Source organism: Pezoporus occidentalis, unplaced genomic scaffold (assembly GCF_034315485.1).
Source record: "Pezoporus occidentalis ecotype Australia unplaced genomic scaffold, CSIRO_AGI_Poc_V1 ctg221, whole genome shotgun sequence".
Taxonomy (NCBI): domain Eukaryota; kingdom Metazoa; phylum Chordata; class Aves; order Psittaciformes; family Psittacidae; genus Pezoporus; species Pezoporus occidentalis.
The window spans coordinates 535,570-553,675 of NW_026914084.1; the positions used below are offsets into that span (position 1 = coordinate 535,570).

The window sequence follows — 18,106 nt, forward strand, 5'->3', positions numbered from 1 at the left end:
GACAGGCCATTAGTGGGCAGTTATTTCTTTCAGGACTGAGTGCACAGGAGTGGCAGTGCTATAAAAGCTTCTCTGCAGAGCTCCATGAACTGATCTGGGCAGAGCTCTGTCCCAGTTTACTATGCTTCCTGTTAGCAAAGAAAGCTGTTATCTTGAAAGCTCTACACCTTGTTGCTCACCTGCAGCAGTCCTGTTTGGTTATGTCCTAGGATTTTCAAACAGCTCTGTCAACAGCATTAGCTGCAAAGCTATTGCTATTCCAGTGCTGGTCTTGTCACCATCACCCTCATAAACCACATTCATTTTAGCTAGTATGACTACAGCCTACTGTGCTTGCACATGTGGTATAGTTTATTCAGCCAAAGGTGTGAAGTCATTTCCCTTACAGGAATAAGCTTTAACTGTAAGAGTAGTGTTCTAATTCTACAGTTGTATATGCACTAGGAGAACATACAACTGCCTGGTACCGTCAATGTAGCACCATTCAGTACAAGGAGATGTGGCTTTAATCCTGAACAACAATGCTAATTTGCTATTTATTTGATTCACGTAACCTTTCACATCGTTCTGCTAATTCATCTTCAAAGATACCCCCTACCATTTCAGCTGATAAGCATCTCTGTACTTCTCAGATATTTTTCTTTGGGAATATATTGCTATGATCCTCTAGTTTCCTATTCTAAAAAAGTACTGGCAAACTCAATGATATTTAATATTTCCTTCAAAGCCTTACAAACCTGCCAGCTTTCCCTTTTATGTTCCCCACCCCATAACTCGTGATTATTGAATTATTAGTGTCTCACTAGCAGTTTTTTGTACCTAATCAGTTAGGTTCTCTACCTCCTGCTTTGTAGGGTGATTACACTGAGCCGTGCTTGTGACATCCCAGATTATCATCTTGACAGCCATTACAAGATCGCAAGTACTGAACCGTCAGAGAGCTGACTGGATTTGCAGAGGAGGAAGGAGCAGATTACAATGGAGAAAGGGAAGGTTTGACTTCTTTTCCTTTACTGCTAAACAATTCTCCTGAATTTCCATAGATTCCCTTTAACTGCTGCATTGCTGCCTAAAAGTCCAGACAGACGTTACCTTACAGCTTCTGTGTTGCCAGCTGCTCTGAGGACACATAGCCAAAGCATGTCTGTATTGTGCAGTACTTTGTGTCACAAGGTTTTCAACTTAGACCCATAAACTGCTTCTTAAGGGTTGGCAGATGAGACCAAAGAATATCCAAGTCACTGTCAAGGAACAGCACCACACAGCAGTTTGTGCCTTTGCTGTGAAATCTGGATGAATTTGCAAGCCAAAGAAGGTTGGAGACCACAGGAAAAGGTGAACAGAATACGCTCCTCATAACAGCACTTTCTCAAAGCTTGTCGTACATTTATCTTGCCTAAGAGCTAAAAAGGATCAGCTACTCAGGGCAAGAAATCACGTATCCCGCATCTCGACCTCTGCTCTGGAGCCTTCCCCAAGCAGGACTAATTTCTGGTCACCCTCAGCACTGAGATAGATCTAAAACACCTTTCTCCTTATTGCTCTCTTGGGAGCCAATACTACATCTTTCAGAGACTCCTAAGAAATAATCAGTTGATCTTCACCATCATCTATACCACAAACTGTTCCAAATAACACCAGCAGCAAATTTGGCAAATCTGCCTTTATAAGACATTGGGCTAATTCTTCTCTACAGTGTTCAAATAAACAGGTGAAGACAGAGAGAGAAGTGCTGCTACTGGCAGAGAAAGGAGCCTCTTCCCTGTCTTTACAATTTATTAGCATCCCTTCTGAACACTAGCAGGTAGTAAAATAAGTCCTAGAGGCTATTGGAATGGGACCTTGTGCAGCCTTGAAAGTTGAACATATAAAATTCAGGAGTCAGACATCTCAGCCACTATGATGATAGCTAATTTTGTCATCACATTATTAGAATTTGAACTGCAGATAAGCTAAGCAGGGGCTGCATGCCTATCAAGCCAAAAACAACATGGGCTGCATGAGCTGCTGATTTTTGTCTTTGCTGCATGGAAGAGGGAGGGAAGGAAGCAAAAGAAAGACAAAAAATACTCCTCTTCAGTGATTTGAATTCAGTGCTAGAGTGTTTAACAAAACATTCCTTTCCAGGATTTAAATTCTCCCTTTGATGAGCACCTACTGACTATATTTGAAGCTAGAGAAAAGTAATCTCATTCTTTATTTCTTCCCCCTCCCTGTGCTGCACCCCTCTAATCATGATAAATGTATCTAAACATGCCTGATTAAGCCAGACAGATGATGCGCCCCTGATCTGACCTGATCAGGGCTCTGGAGCTGCCAAAGTGAACCTGCTGTCTCTCTATCAGACAGAGCAATAAGGGGTCGGTAATACAGCTCCATTAACTGCTTCCCACAGAATGAATTTTCTCTGACTGCTCCTAAAGAGCAGACACTTGAGGAATGCCGCCTGATGGGAAGTTGCTTTGAACAGTCTCTTTTGGCACAATTGTCGAGCAGCTCCTTCTCAAGCCCTCCAGACAAACAACTAAAACATGAAAAATGTAGCCACTTCCTTCTATGCTACTTTTTAAAACATCTCTTGCCTATCTACCTAACTGCCTCTCAATTTTTCTCATCTTTTCATGGTAAGCCTCAGCACTGCCTGATAGGTGTTGCTGATATGCAAGTGTGTGGTTATCAGAATAACAATCCTTTTTCCTCTGTGAATGTGCATTATGTATGCAAGGGATCTGCTTTTCTGTACAGGTGGAGTTTGTCCTTTTTGGGTTCACAGAACTTAGGGTCGTGACAGACTGTTATATGTACCATATCAATATATAAATATACCAAGTGTGTTTAGCATATTGGCACTAATAGGAGGTTCATTGGAGATTAACTGGATATAGATCAGAACAAGTGTAAGAATGTACACCTCTGGAATCTATGCATGTGTCCATATATCTGCTCTGATGCAGATATAGCTATGATCTTTGGCCCCTGAGAAGATCTACTCTTAGTGAAAGACTGCAGTTGAGAGGAACCAAGGGGGTGTCAGATGATGTTTGTACTCTCTGAAATCCTACAACTACTCACCATAAAACTGGTCTTCATTATAATTACAAGAACCTTCAACACCTTTCTGAACCACACCAGCTGTGAACAGCTCCAGGGAACCATTCTGCTAGCAGCAAGTTGGATGGAGAACTGTAATTCTCAATTACACAAAAGACAGGGATGTGGTGTAATATTTCAGACACATTTCCTATCAGGAAGGACTTTCCAGAAGTCACTTCCAAAGCAAAGAAGTCAAACAGAATTAAGAATCTGGTGCTGTGAGACTTGATTAAAAACAACTGAATAACCACAGACAATAAAACCCACTTACAATTACATCCAGATACCCACATACAAGGAAAGCACTTTGGAGTATCTAAATATGTGTAAGAATACTCTAAATTCATTATCTCCAGCTTTGACTGCCAGAGAGAGATTTCCAGAAAAAACTATGGTATCCAACTGTTCTGTAAATCTGAGCTCTTGTACTGTAACTAAGAGCTCAGCAATTCTGCTGTTCATACAGGTCTGCATATGAATACACACTGCATGTGCACGTGAATTCATTACATTAAGACATTAATCCAATCTGGTAAAACCAGTTTTTAATCTATATTGGACACTACTTACAGCAATACATTTCAGTGGGATATGTGAACAAGACGTTATGAAAATCTGCTAATATATTCTTCTGGGTACATAATACCATGTTTCAAATCAGCTACTGCATGTTTCTTTATTTGGGCCAGCTGACAAAATTTTCTGTAAAATGGGAAGAAGAGCAAGATCAGTGACGAAACTACTATTTTTCTTGTTTTTTTTTTTTTTTGTGTGTGTCGGATTAATCCTGGCAGCACAGATAATTGTGCAAAATCTGTAGTACTAAATTTACATCGTGTGCCAGCAGATGTGATTTTGCGCAAAAGTAGGACTACAGTTAGCTTGGTAAGAAAAGGTAGTGTTTCTTTGTCCTTTTAACCATAAATCTATGTTTGTACAAAATCGCATCTGTACAAGTTGTGATGTTTACCGAAACACCTGCCTCATTTCTTTTCCCTTACATATTTTTCCTCTCCTTTTGTGGTTTTATGGAATAATGAAATATAGAAGTCTAGTTCAACTTATGTTTAGATATGATAATCTACACACAAACATAGGATATCTGATAATTAGGTTCTCAGAGCCCTCTTATCCTGCACATGTTATACATAATTTCAGCTCACGGCCATCTTTGTTCTGAGAAGATCTGATACACTTCATACACAAAGCTTCACATTTAAGGACAGAGAAACTGAAATGCTACTAGTGGTATCTGCCATGTGGTATAATGAGCAGTGCTGTGGTATCTTCGTTGCATAATGTCACCAGTTGCATATTTAACTTCTGAGCCTCTGTGTTGTATTAACTATGTTTTTTCTGCTTAATGGATCTTCAGGCTCAACTTCCATTTAAACATGAACCGCTTACACAAGGCCTAAGTGCTACAAAACAGCTTTTCCATAAATTAAAGTCAGCCCATGTCCATCTTCATTTGGGAATGCTTCGGAAAGGGTTTTAAAAGCAATCGATTACAATAATTCATACATTTAAAGATGAAACTCTAACAGTCAATCCAACTTTTCTTCTCATTATAAGGTAAATGTGAATGCCAGCTTGTTACTGTTCCTGGGGTTTGTCTCTGCACAGCAATTGTACCATTTTAAGTAGAAGTGTGGAACATATTTCATGTTTGCCTGTGCATTTTTTAGTTCATTTGGATTTCGATACCTTTGAAATTAAAGTGCAGCAGCAGCTCCTGAACGATTTAACATGTACGCAGTCTAACTCTGAAGTAGGAACAACTCTTTCTTATCTTCATCCAAAATTGAATTATATCACATTGGAATAGTTTCTCATCATCTGGAATAAAAATACCCAGGTCAAACCCTCATGTAGGAATACTTGTTACTGAACTAATGTGCAGGCTCAGACTTAATTAGACACATAGAATTCCCTGCATATAGATTGGACCTGGTATCCTACATTTCCCATTCCTACAGTGTGGGCACCTTCGTGGCAATGAGGCTAACTGAAACCTCACTGCATGACCCTTGTACACACTGTAAAAATAATTATGGTCCCACTCCTTCAATGAGCAAGTGATCAATTGCTGCTCTGCAGCAGGGAACTGCACAGCCTTCAGACTATTCAATAGATTGCATGTGGCAAAAAGGGAGCACTGCGCAAAAGGTGTGAATGAGTCATTCGACATTTCAGGTTGACTGAAGTCATTCTGCTACATTTATTTCTAATCTTGATGTGTTATCCACATTTGCATGTTAAGCAGGATGGGAAGAGAGAGATTTAAATTATTTGCTACAATACACGCTTGGAAAACAGCAGATTCTGCATGTGTGTGAATGTGGGATTACACGCATGACTGGCTGAATGCAGCATCATGTGAAGTGCTTTTTCTACCCTCATACAGGAACAGGCATTCTGCATACAATCCTGAACATATCTGAGCAAAAGTATGTTTGAATATGTATGTGTCTAGGGATCTGATTATAAATGAAAGATGCTCATTTGCAGTAAGCCTGAATGGAGGAACAGAGGTCCCACAAGCATACTTCAAGTGATGTGTGTGTTGCATTTTCTTTGGCAAATACAAATCCAAACAGCTGTGAATGAGCTGGTCTGTGTACAACTGGAGGGTAGGTATGTGTGTCGTGTGCATGTGGGTGGCAAGGAGCACCCATGAGCATGAGCAGGTAGGTGTCAGTCAAACATCATTAGCAGTGAACCACCTACTAAAAGACTGACATAGAAAGAATACATGGCAAACTCTCAAAGTATGATCTGGCCTAACACTATGCTTCATCACTTCTGGTCATACTTCCAGTTTAAAGCTCAAATTTGCAGAGTGGTTGATTTCTTGTGGTTCACTCTGAAGTGTGTTTGATCCATTCCTATTTAGCAACCTTAAGTGTTAAGCCATTTCAAAGTACATGCTCACCTCAGAGGCTTAGAAGCCTCAGTTCAAGAACATGGGTTTGAAACTCTACACAAAGACACTGACTTCGCTCTCTTAAGAGCAAATAGCTAGTAGACAAAGATCTCAGTGAAATGCTTCAGAGGAAATATTTTCCAGAAATGAAGAGACAAATTAAAGATACTTCATGACATACTCAAGGTTATGTCACAAGGACACAATGCTTTAAACTGAAGATGGAGCATCTCCCTGTGATTACAGAATCAGTGGGCCACAAATGAACCACTTCTTGAGAAGATGGAATACAGTTGGGTGCAGCAAACTCAGCTCTGGTATTTCGTCTCAAGATAAAACCAGTTAAGTTTGGTTTTGCACAGAGCTAACAATGTATCTCCATCCAGGGGAAGAGACTCTCAGCATGTCGCATAGGTAAAGGGCACTGCCAAGGTCTTCCTTATTATTTTTATTTCTCTGGTGATGCCCAAATTACTTTGCCCTTTTAATTATTAAGATTTGCTTACTGCATAAAGCACTGCAGATACTCCCCTCCCCTCTATTCTGGAAGTTACCGGTACCATACTCAATTAAACTTGGTGAGGGAATATAGGACGGATGTTGTCTCTCTCAGTTTGGTAATTTTACTCAGTGCCACAGTTTGCATACAAACCACTGAATGGTTTGTACTTGAATGTACTTGAATCTCCACGTAAAATTGCTTCAATGAAGACAAAAGTGCACATTCATGACATCCATATTCACAGAATCATAGAGTGGTTTGGGCTGGAAAGGACCTTAAGATCATCTAGTTTAAACCTCCCTGCCATGGGCAGGAACACCTCACACTAAATTCTCATCCCCTGAGAATTTGCTTTGGTCCCAACAGCTCACTTAAATTGAGAGTACAATCATTATACCTTTACTTTGTTCTCAGGCTGAGAAATGGGTGTGTGGATATTTAAAGAAGCCAGCTGTTGCATTCACAGCTGTTCTTACAGTTATGTTCCACAATATATTGTGCTGATGACAGTGTCATCATATAAAAATCATCCAATGAAAAAGAGTTGAAAGCAAAAAAAAAAAAAAACACACCACCGCCCTCCCAGTAAACTGGTATCATATTGACAGTCTGTTGGATTGGTTATTGTGTTTCTGTTACATCTGTTTTCCTTACCTTTTCACTGTCTTTCCTATTCATAAGGCAAACTACTTGAAGCAAACAGTATTCTCCCATATGGTGCAACTTAACAAAACCCAATGGGTCAGAGCCGTTAACAGAATCATACAACAATTAGGTTAAAAGGGATCTTTGGAGATCATCCACTTCAAGTCCTTGCTCATGGCAGGGTTAACTGAAATGATACAAGATGAGGATGTAACCTGATGTTTCTACAGTGACTACTCTAATGGAATGCCAGCCTCATTCAGGCAATGATATAAATTATGTGCATGTCTAGATCAAAGAGATATGAAAAATCATTTAGGTAGAAGATCTGCATTAAATGATTTCAGATTTCCTTTCAATATACATTCATAAGATATTGACTTCAGTGCTACACTCCAATTATATGGCTGCATATTATCAAAACACACACTAAAATGAGGCTAGCATTACAATCATCTGCTGACTTCTGCGTGCTTAATACTCTCATTAGGTAACTTTAAAAAAGGATTATTCGTAGATAAAATTCAGAAAATAAGGCAAAAGAGAAAAGTAAGAGAAAATTCCAGAGTGGAAAAAAAACCCCACTAAAACCCATGGCTAAGCATTGTGGAAAACACTGTATGTGAAGTACCTAATACAGCCTGCAGGAAGGTGCTTCTCTTCTACGTACCTTAGGAAGTCTGCAGAAGAAGATTCTGAGAGCTGCAAAGTGTTGAAACCACGCAGCGCTCATCCTTCAAGATGCATCATGAATGTGGTAAGGGCTCTGCAGAGAGAAACCTGCCAGTGGCAAGAATAACTTGTCAAAAGACTTAAACAAGGCCCGTGCACTGTGACAAGATTTAACCCTTCAAAACAGGGATTAGTGTATTTTTCTTCCATGATCAGTGGGATTAATTTTATCCAAACTAAATGCATCTAAAAAACCCCTCAAAGCTGCAATTCTGCTTACATATGAAAAAAAAATAATCCTATGATGCTCACTGCACTTCCATTTTCTATTCCATTCTCCATCAGTTTCTTCTACTCACATCTTTTTTACTTGCTATCACAGCTAAGGAACTGCAGTGTTCAGTTTCATTACTACTGCATATCTTGCTATATCTAACTACAGTAGACTGTCCCTTTTGTCTTGAAGATGAGTCTTGCTTTTTTAGTTTTTTTTTACAAAAATAGTTGTATTTAATAAAGTGATAGTCTTCGTAAAATAAAATATCCCCAAAGCATTCACTGAATTTTGGGATACTGTTTAATTTGCTGCTCTGTCTGAAAGTAGTAGGATTTTGATCATCTCTGCAGGTCAAGAGAAATGTGTTCAGCCCTTTCAAAGCTCAAGTCAATTAGGCATATTGAGATTGCATAGCAGAAGTTGATGCATTCGAAACCACCCCCTTAGAAATGTCATGCTAGGATTGTTTAGACTGAACAGAAGAACTACATTTCAAAAGAACATCCTGCTCAAAAGCTAAAACCCATTTCAAACAGACAAACAAACAATGACAACAAAAAAGTAAAACTAAGTATACCAAACAGAAAACTGTTCAAAAGTACAGTAACTCATTAAGAAAATAACCACTCTTTAACCCATGGGATTCCCAATGTATTTGACAAATCATGGATTAAATTCAAACTCACTCTGTATATCTGGTATCCTGATAGCCTTCATGTAGCAGTGCTTGGCAGGGGCCACACACTGCTGTAGTTTCTCCCTGTGTTTCTCCCAAATAAAGGATTACAGCCAGTCCTTTGGCTCCCCTTTCTAAAACTATGCAGCACTTTAATTAAGAAGCCCTATTATGAACTCTTTTCTTTTTGCCACTGTCTCACTGAGAAAAACACTTCTCTGGACACCTCCGGTATGGGTTGGGTGAGCTGGTAAACCTGGATGTTAAAATATGATGACTGTGTCCTTTGACCCCACCTTTACCCTAGAGACTACCTCCAGTTTGGCTGCTGCGTTCCCTGTGTATCTCTCCCTTCACCTAACAATGAAATCCATCCTCCAGTGCTTTTCAGCAGTGCACAGCAGGTTAGGAGCAGAAGCAACAACTGCCCAATTAAAATCAATATGTCAGATGTTCAGAAGGCAAAACGTAATCTGCCTGGGCTATCAGGGCAAATGCCTTTAGACTTATGCAATTAGCTGAAGGATAATTGATGACCACAAGCAATCAACCTACAGTTGTGGTTCTCATGTGCAAGAAGTGTGCTAGGGCATATCATTCAGTATTGACTTGGATAATAAGACTTGATTCTCTCTGATACACCTATCCCATCACCTATTTCCTTAGATGTCTCTTCTAAATTACCAAAGAAATGATATACTGCTTAGAGCGCTCAAAGCAGTGGCTACGAGGGTGCTACCATTCCTAGTGTCTCTGTAAGTTATGGTATACAAAGCATGGTAAAAGCTCTTCGGGTAGCTATGGAGAGGAAAGTAATCCTTCAGTTGTGAGTGGTACCCCTGATGATTTATTACAGTGAGACAGTAATAACACAGGTAAAAGCAGATGTGGGAAACTTTGAGGCACTACCAAAGAGATAGAAATTGAGCCAGAAAAAACCCACTCTTCTTCTGGAGTACCAATGGCTACCCAAAGAACTGTTCTGAAGCAAATGCCCTGGTACAAAACCTCTGTGAGAGTTCCTTATTCAAACAAGCCATTCACCTTTCCTTCTTTCTACTTCCCACTCTTCATTTACCTTTCTCTTTAGAATGAGAACTTGCTGATGCCTGGGTTTTCTTCTGCTGTGAGTTTGCCAGCTCCTGAAGAACTGATGTGTTTAGGTTTCTTGTGGGTTTTTTTTTCTGTTTGTTTGGTTTTTTGTGTTTTTTTGTTGTTGTTGTTTGTTTGCTCTTTGTTGGCTTGTGGGTTGTTTTTTTTTGTTGTTTTTTTTTTGTTGTTTTTTTTTTAATTAAGGCAGCTACTGCATAGTAAATTCCCATTGGATTATTACCTTGATGTAGCTGTTTGTTTGAGGTGCCTTCCAGGCAGGTGTCTTATATTGACCACAGCTAGCTACACTGCCATAGAGTCACCTGTGCTTTCTCCTTCCTGAGATTCCACACTGAGGAATATACTTGGAGTAAACCTCTTGCATGTTAAAGCACTGCCTGTTTTTCACAATGAAGACATAACCTCTGTCAGTGCAAAGCATTCAGTGTAAACAGCACCTGAAAGTGAGTTGAAGACTTTCTGTAAAAGAACTAATTAATAATAAACCCCAGGATGCTTAAAGAGCTGACCCCAAGAAGCTCTGGAGATTAAGAAAAGATTTCTAAACCCATTCTGCAGTTGCTTTTTTGTAATGAGTTATTAATTTCTACAGACATCATCTTGTGATTGCTTTGACTTTGTTTTCCACAGTGACCTCAACAGTCAAGGGGAGCAAATCAGAACAGTGCTGAAAAACAGTAAAAAAAAAAAATTAATTAATTAGTACATGCTATGGAGTTACTTGTCATGTCTGTGCACTTACAGCTGATCTGAGTTTTGCATTTAAAGTAAGGATTCAGTGGTTTTTGCTATGCATGAGAAGCACAGTGTACATTAAGAATTACAGCACTAATTTCAGGGCAGATAATGTATTTCCTGGGAAATTAGAGGTAAGCCTATTAACTAATTTATGAAGCAAGTTTTTCTTAAATATGGGTTCTTTAAGAAACTTGACAGTTTGGGTTTGATCTTTTGTATCAATAGCCTTGATAATGGACTGATTAATCCAGATTTTTATTCTACTTAAAGATCACTGTCCTGGGTTCAGCAGTAGCAGTCATTTTTCTCCTCCTTGGTAGCTGGTGCAGTGCAGTGTTTTGACTTTCAGCTTGGGAACAGAGCTGATAGTGATGTTTAGGTTTGGCCAAGGACTTTGTGAGCCTCATGCTCTGCCAGGGAGGAGGAAGCCAGGAGGAAGTAGAGACAGGACACCTGACCCAAACTGACCAAAGGGTATTCCATACCACAGCACGTCATGCCCAGGATGCAACTGGGAGTTAGCCGGAAGGGCTGGGAGACGGCAGGGTTGGAGGAGGTATCGGTCGGTGCTTGGTCGGGCTGAGGGGGGGCAAGTTATCGGTCGGCTGGTGCTGAGGTGTTGTATTCTCTTCCCTTGTTATTTCCTTTATCATTATTATCACTGGTGGTAGCAGTAGTGATTTGTGTTATACCTTAGTTACTAAACTGTTCTTATCTCAACCCGTGGGAGTTGCATTCTTTTCGATTCTCCTCTCCGTCCCTCCGAGAGCAGGGGGAGGGCACGAATTACCTGACTGGGTTTAAACCACGACAATCACAAAAACTTTGCATTAACATACAAAGATTTTTCCAAGACTTTCTTTACCTCTAAGACACTTCTTATAAAAAAAACTATCCCTTAACAACCCTCCCCCCACCTCACCATGTTTAATTTATTCCTTCAGATTATGCTACAAATTGAGCTTTCAAGATACCTGAGTTGCCCACAGCTAGAATGGCCCTTTCAAAGTCAGGATCATTGGTAGACAGCAGAGCTTCGACCACCTTTCAGCGAGGATGCTTGGCTTCACTTCTCTCGTAAACAGAGGGAACCAGCTGCTGCTCTGAATGATGAAACTCTTAATTGTGAGCAGTGGTATCAGCCTCACTGAGAACTGCCTTGTTGTGATGTTGTGGGAAAGGAAAAATATTTTCTTGAACATCATTTAAAGCTAATCTGACAACAAAAACATTCAAAGGCTTTGATTATTGAATGGGCTCATTACAGGAAAAGGAGAAGATAGCATTAAACCATGTAAGCATGTAGTACAGGTGTAATTACTTGGGATACAGGAGACAGCAATGTATCAAATCAGTAGGCAAAGGATGTAAGTGCCGCACTTGCAATGGCCTCTGCTGAAGGTAATGACATGATTATGACAAGGCCTATACGATTTTCAGCAATGTAATATTGCATGTCTTTCTACTAAGAATGTCAAAGTACTTGATGACTTTAATGAATTAAGATTCACCTTCTGTTCAAGATGAACTATTTTCAGATCAGATTCAGTTCTCTTTGACAGTAGAGTACATCAGAATTTTTGTTTGATTTGATGGATTTAATCTCAGAGATCTGTTATGCTATTAGGATTACCAAGAAAGGAGAACCTGGCCACATAATGGTTCAACAGTAGTATTATTTCTGTCAGTGTAATGGGAATACAGCTTGAAACTTGATGATACAACTTGAAAAATTCACCACCCTGTCAGAGTTAGAAAGTGTTTGTTCTATCCCCATGTAGAGATCTGCACACTTGGTTGATAGAGGGCTCAGTCACCTTTCTCAGAATCAATGCTTATATATATGTGTGTGTCTGTATATAAAATAGATATATTGCTATATCATAATAATTTTGACCACTATTCGGGTAGCATACTGAATGTGACAGAGGAATAGTCTGATTTGGTACAGCAAATGCCATGTACGAACGGCCAGACAGAATGCCTCCAGTATGCCATCTTTATATGCTATACACTTCTGCTTGAAAAACCATTACCAGGGCACATTCATGCACAGAGACAATTTTAGAAGTCTGTCCACATCGTAAGGTAATCCTAATTTAGACTAAAGGGTTATGGAATGTTTCTCCTGTGCCAGAACTGTAGCTTGGAGTGGCTATGACCTGCAAACGTGATGTTATTTATGTAGTTAGTTTTTAAAAATAAGAAAGGAATGACAGAGCGATGAGGGTTAAAGTTTGTATTCTGAGGGTTACTGGTGAATTTGTCACAATGATAATAAAAATAAATTGGGGAACTAGAAAGGGAAGTCTAGAGAACATAAGGCATACAGTGCCTCAGGGAAATAGTCGTATGTAATTAGTACTGTACACTGCTCTGAAAAGATAGAGCCATATGTAAAAAAGATTACAGAGTCAGGGAGGGGGAGAAAGGATGGATCTTGGCGCTCCAAGAGAGAGAAAAAAGAATTTCATCATGTATTGGCAGACACTGTTCATTTAGGCATTCAAGTAATTTTCTTTTATCCCATAATATTTCACAGCACTGACCTGTGATCTTAGAGCCAAGGTAATCTGTCCATTCTTAGCAAGCTTATTCCTCAAAGGTTAGTCTTAGATGTTATTTAAGTGATACTTTAGCACAGTTCTCTAATCAGCAGAACAGTTAAAGAAATTTAATGTACTGAAAGAACTCAGACCCTTCCAAGATCACTTTTTTTCATTCTCATTGTTTCAAATCCTTCTAGAAACAGTATTTACAGTAACTACACTTCTGAGAGAACATTCTGGGCTAAAAGCCAAAGAAAGGAAAGATGCCCTTCCTTTCACCCAGATTAACCAGCTGGTTAAGTCCAAAATCCATGGGACAGCAGTGACCAAACATCAGATGCATTTGAGTAAAGCATCAACCCACTAGAATGGCTGTATTACGGGAATCAGTTTGTGCCTTGAAGCATGAAGGCTTTAGTAAATACACTCATTAGCCTAGCTAATATCACTACCAATTCAACTCACGTTTGTGCAAGTGTCTCTCCCGTCTTTTGAAAAAAGCACTTATTTGAAATTGTGTTTAAAATTAAATTGTCACTATAAAATGCAGAAACAAGGCAGCCATGTCTAGTGATAAAAAAAAGATCAAGAATCCAGTTTCCACACCCAGCTCAGCTAAAAATTTGCTGTGTATCCCTGGCAAGTCACTTCACCTCTCTGTAATGTAGGACACACCTAGAAAGTACAGATATTTAAATGGAATGGGGTACTGAAAGCCAAAAAGCTGCCTTCTCAGGAGGCCTGTTCATTTTTGCAGATTGTCAAGTTAGTTAAGCTAGTATGGCTTTAGTGCTTCTGCCATCTTATTACATCTGTCATTACATTCACGTATGTAGGACTGATTCTAACTGTAAAGCAAGAGAATTCATACTCACCTGTCTTAAGGGCAAATGGGCAAAATGATCTTCAAGAGGCAAAAATGTGTGTAGACATTAGGATGTAATGCTTATACAGGAAAGGCAGCATTACTGTCATTTAACCACGATGGTTATATACCTCCTTTGCAGCTGCTCAAATGTACAAAGAATGGTGGAAAGCTAAGCTGACAAGACTGACTCCTTCAAGGGAGCTGCAAAATAAAGATTTTTGAAAGGTATCAACGGATTTACGGATACCATTTGCACTGACTGGAATATGGCTTGCAGCCAGCCCTGAGCTTCAGATCAAGCGTGTGATAATCATTATATTTTGTATAGCAATTTGAGGAACTGAAAGAAGACAGAACAGTTATGTTACTCTTAAACCAAAACCAGACTCTGGAGAGAAGGAAGACAGGTAGAGGAAGACAGGGCCTTTTATTATATTGTAAAAACTAAAGAAACTAAAATGAGCCCCAAAGACACAGGCACATCAATTGTTGATAGCAATACTTCATTGCTGGTAAAACACATGGCATTTTCTCAGCCACAGTGGGTAGGCCCTTCTGACTAATATTAGATACTGAACTTGCCAGTGAGTATGTTACGGTACGTATCTTACAGCTCCACTAAGAGGAGAATTTAAAGTGAAAATACTGCTAAGGGAAGAAACACAGTGAAAGGAATGAAGATAATTTCCATTATGTCAGGCAGTAAAAGTAAACCAGAAGAGACTGCCTACAAGCAGTAGTTCCAAACGTGTGGCTTAACAGGAACCCCTTGCCTGCCAAACTTTCCTATACTGTGTTTGTGGCCAAAGAGCTACTGTCAAGCTACAAATTGATGGAGAGGGCAAAGTATAACATTGTACAGAGGACATTACATCCGCACTGCTGTTGCAAAAACAGAGGGCACTGGTATATGGTTGCAAGTGTAGAAGATAAGTGTGGGAACAAAAAAAGAAACTGCAAATAGGTAGAAGATGACGAAGTTCGAAAAGTGATGTCTTTTATTAGTGTAATGGCTGTAACTTATAAATACCAGACAAGCTTGAAGACACACTAACTTCTGCAAACTAATGTAAGAAGGTGTAAGAGATCAGGACACCCAGCTAACTTGAGCAGAAAAGCCTTTATTCTCTGGGAGCTGGACAAAATTATATCTTGTGAAAGAACCATTTTGTGTTCTCAGGCAGATCTCTCAATCTTAATTTCAGGACGTGTGCAAAGGGGAGTGGTAAAGACGAAAAATTCAGAATTCAGACAACAAAACCAATCTGAGTTTATATGTACACATTTCACACTGTCTACCAATCCATCTCCAGGTTATTCTGCTTTCTTGATAAAAATGGGAATGACACACAGTGCTATTTTGTGTTTAATCTCTTATCTGTGGGATTGTCAAGTTTGGGTGCAAGAAAGAAACAGGAGTAAGTATCACTAGATAGGAAAGTAAGGGGAATTGCTTCACTGGGACACCACCAGCATTTTTTTTCACTGAGCCACTACTAAGGGAACATGTTTTCTCCGTAACTTTTCCACAACTCATTTCACCACCACATCGTCGCCAGGGCTTATGTCATATTCAGAAACCTGGGAGCAGAGGCTAAAGCATGGGCCTCTCCTTCCTTCCACTTACAATTGTAAGACTGCATTTCTAGGTGCATCAGCTACAATCTTCCATGCCAAAACATAACTGGGGCGCAAGCCAACTCCTCCTGCCACACCTTGTTTACTAAAAACTCAGTCAATATAAAACGTTTTTTCTCCAGACAAATATAAATGTGACAGCTTCTCCTGCTGCTGAGGAGACTTTAGATTATAATTTTTTCTAAGAAAATTTTGTGCTGATAGGGTGCTACTAAATCATGTTTTGGAGACCTTGCTTACAGGTTAACTACAAGACAAGTCAGGTATTACAAACTTTCTCTATGCATGCAAACACACAAGAAATTCAGCTCTATAGCACTCCATTCTAAAAAAACACCCCGTAACACTACCGCGTATTATGCTTACAATGCATTAAAAAGCTTTACAAGAACATTAAAAAGCAATTGAGGAGAAATTACATTCATGCCTGACCCCTCTTGATCCCACCACTTTCCACTGGAGACATCAAAAGGAGGGCTAACAATGCCAGATATACAGTTGCCAGAAGCATTTTTCTTTCTAGGCATCTTGCCTCAGCTGGAATGATCACACTGGGTGTCTCAGAGACACGTCAGAGCACCCTTAAAGTTGCTGGGAAATCTGGATATTTCTTTGTTTGTGCTTCTGACTGAAAAAAAAAACAAACAAAAAAAAACAACCAAACCACCCTTTTATTATTTTTCTTTCCTCTGTTCCAATAAATACCCGCCTTCTGAGCACAGTCCTGGTACTCCCACTGACAAGGATTAAAACTTGATGCACCTGCATCATAAAGGAAAACACATGAAATCTTGAGCCTTGCAGCTAAGCTCTTACTTGCTTAACTCTGCAGAAAATGTGATGTTAATTTAGCCAATGCATCTACCCTTAAAACTTTATAATGAAAGAAGCAAGCAGCCAAGCAGATCTGTACCTTTGAGGCAGGTAGTTGCACTCTGCTGTTTCAGGATCTGTGTTGAGACAAAGCAGTGGGGAATGTCATGAGTCTCATAACAAGATAACCCACTTGCCTGTCTTCAGCGCAAGAGCTTAGCAAGGGCTTAAGTCTGCAGTCATGTGGGACACGCAAGTCTTCAAGGCATCTTCATCTCTCCCTCATGAAATGCTGGTAATCAAGTCAGCAGGGTGCAAACCACAAACCACGCAGGAACTCAGAGGCACAGCAGCTTACCAAGTTGGGTGTGGGACTCTGCTTAGCGTGGTTTTACTCCACTACTGCAAGGGTTACAGTTGCTCTAGAGCAGTTTCTCTGCATACCACAGCAGTTTGCTGCTCCAGCTGCATGTCATGTGCTGGGGCACCCCATAACTTGCTCAACACTCATTTAAAATATCTCTCTGGAAAGCACTGGCCCCTTTGGACACAAGTAGTGATCTCCAGGAGGAAGCCATCGAAGGTCTCCTAAAATGTGCTGCCTTCTCTAATAGAAGGTGACAGGTGTGGTCATAAGCTACTTACATTTAAACTTGTGGGGCACCTCTATTGCTGCACATCCTGTTTGATGCGATGGAGTCCATGGGTGTATACATACAGGGCACCCACGCAAAGATGTGCTTGTATCTCTATAAGGTAAGACAGGCAAATACAAAGACCACCTTGTGCCTGTGTAGATACAGGCCAAGGGGGAGTGGGTACAAGAAAGATTCCAAGATTACATCAGATTCTGTGATTAGTGTCACCTCGGGTTCTGTCTTCAAGATGTGAGAAAGGAGGTATGAAAATCTAATTCTTACAAGAACACAAAAAAGGCACATTTGCCTATTCAGTTACTGCATCAGTTTAGTCACTAGCACGGGTTCACCACGGGAAGCCAGTGGCCTTGGACAGACTGACTATGGTCTACCACCAAAAGCAGTAATGATTTGTCTGATCAACAGTGGTGTTACAGCTCTTTCAGATGGCAAAAATATTAATGGATCACATAAATACCATCAAAACAAAAATAAAACTGTAATTATGGCTTTCTCCTCAAGTGAAAAAAGGCTGAAAAGACACTGCGGGGTTACCACACTAACCACCCCCTCACACCCCTGCTAGCGCCTCCTCCTAACACCCTCACCGAAAACGGCAGGGGTCTCCCGTCCCTCGCAGCAGGGGCGGGAAGCCAGGGAGAGGTGGTGTTTGAGGAGTGATTGACAGCCCCTCTGAACAGAAGCACCCTATGGGGGAAGGAAGCGTTGGTTGCAAGCATTCTGATTGGATGAGGAGAGAAAGGGGGTGGGTGCTTGCAGGTGATTGGCAGCGGTTACCGCGTAGTCACTGCTGTTGAGGCTCCCTGAGGAAATAGGAAGCCGAGGTCTTTGTGGCGCGAGTCCTCCCGTGTCCTCACGTATGCCGACCCTATTGTTAATTAACTCCACACACTAATTACACTGGGGCAAGAGTTACCCTGCCCTATGCTCATCTTGT

General features: G+C 40.3%; 1 protein-coding gene across 4 annotated transcripts in view; it reads right to left on the bottom strand.

The window, feature by feature from the left end:
• The window catches only part of GRAP2 (GRB2 related adaptor protein 2), a 110,845-nt gene that overhangs the window by 25,505 nt on the left and 67,234 nt on the right, over nt 1-18,106 (bottom strand). Inside the window, exon 1 of one of the 4 annotated variants that reach the window (XM_062620549.1) lies at nt 16,611-16,760. The exons of 2 other annotated variants lie outside the window; for them this stretch is intronic. The gene's annotated coding sequence lies outside the window, so the exon portion shown is untranslated. Of the gene's footprint in view, nt 1-8,801; nt 8,925-16,610; nt 16,761-18,106 lie in introns of those variants that run through there. One more of the 4 variants, XM_062620553.1, reaches the window with a different exon arrangement.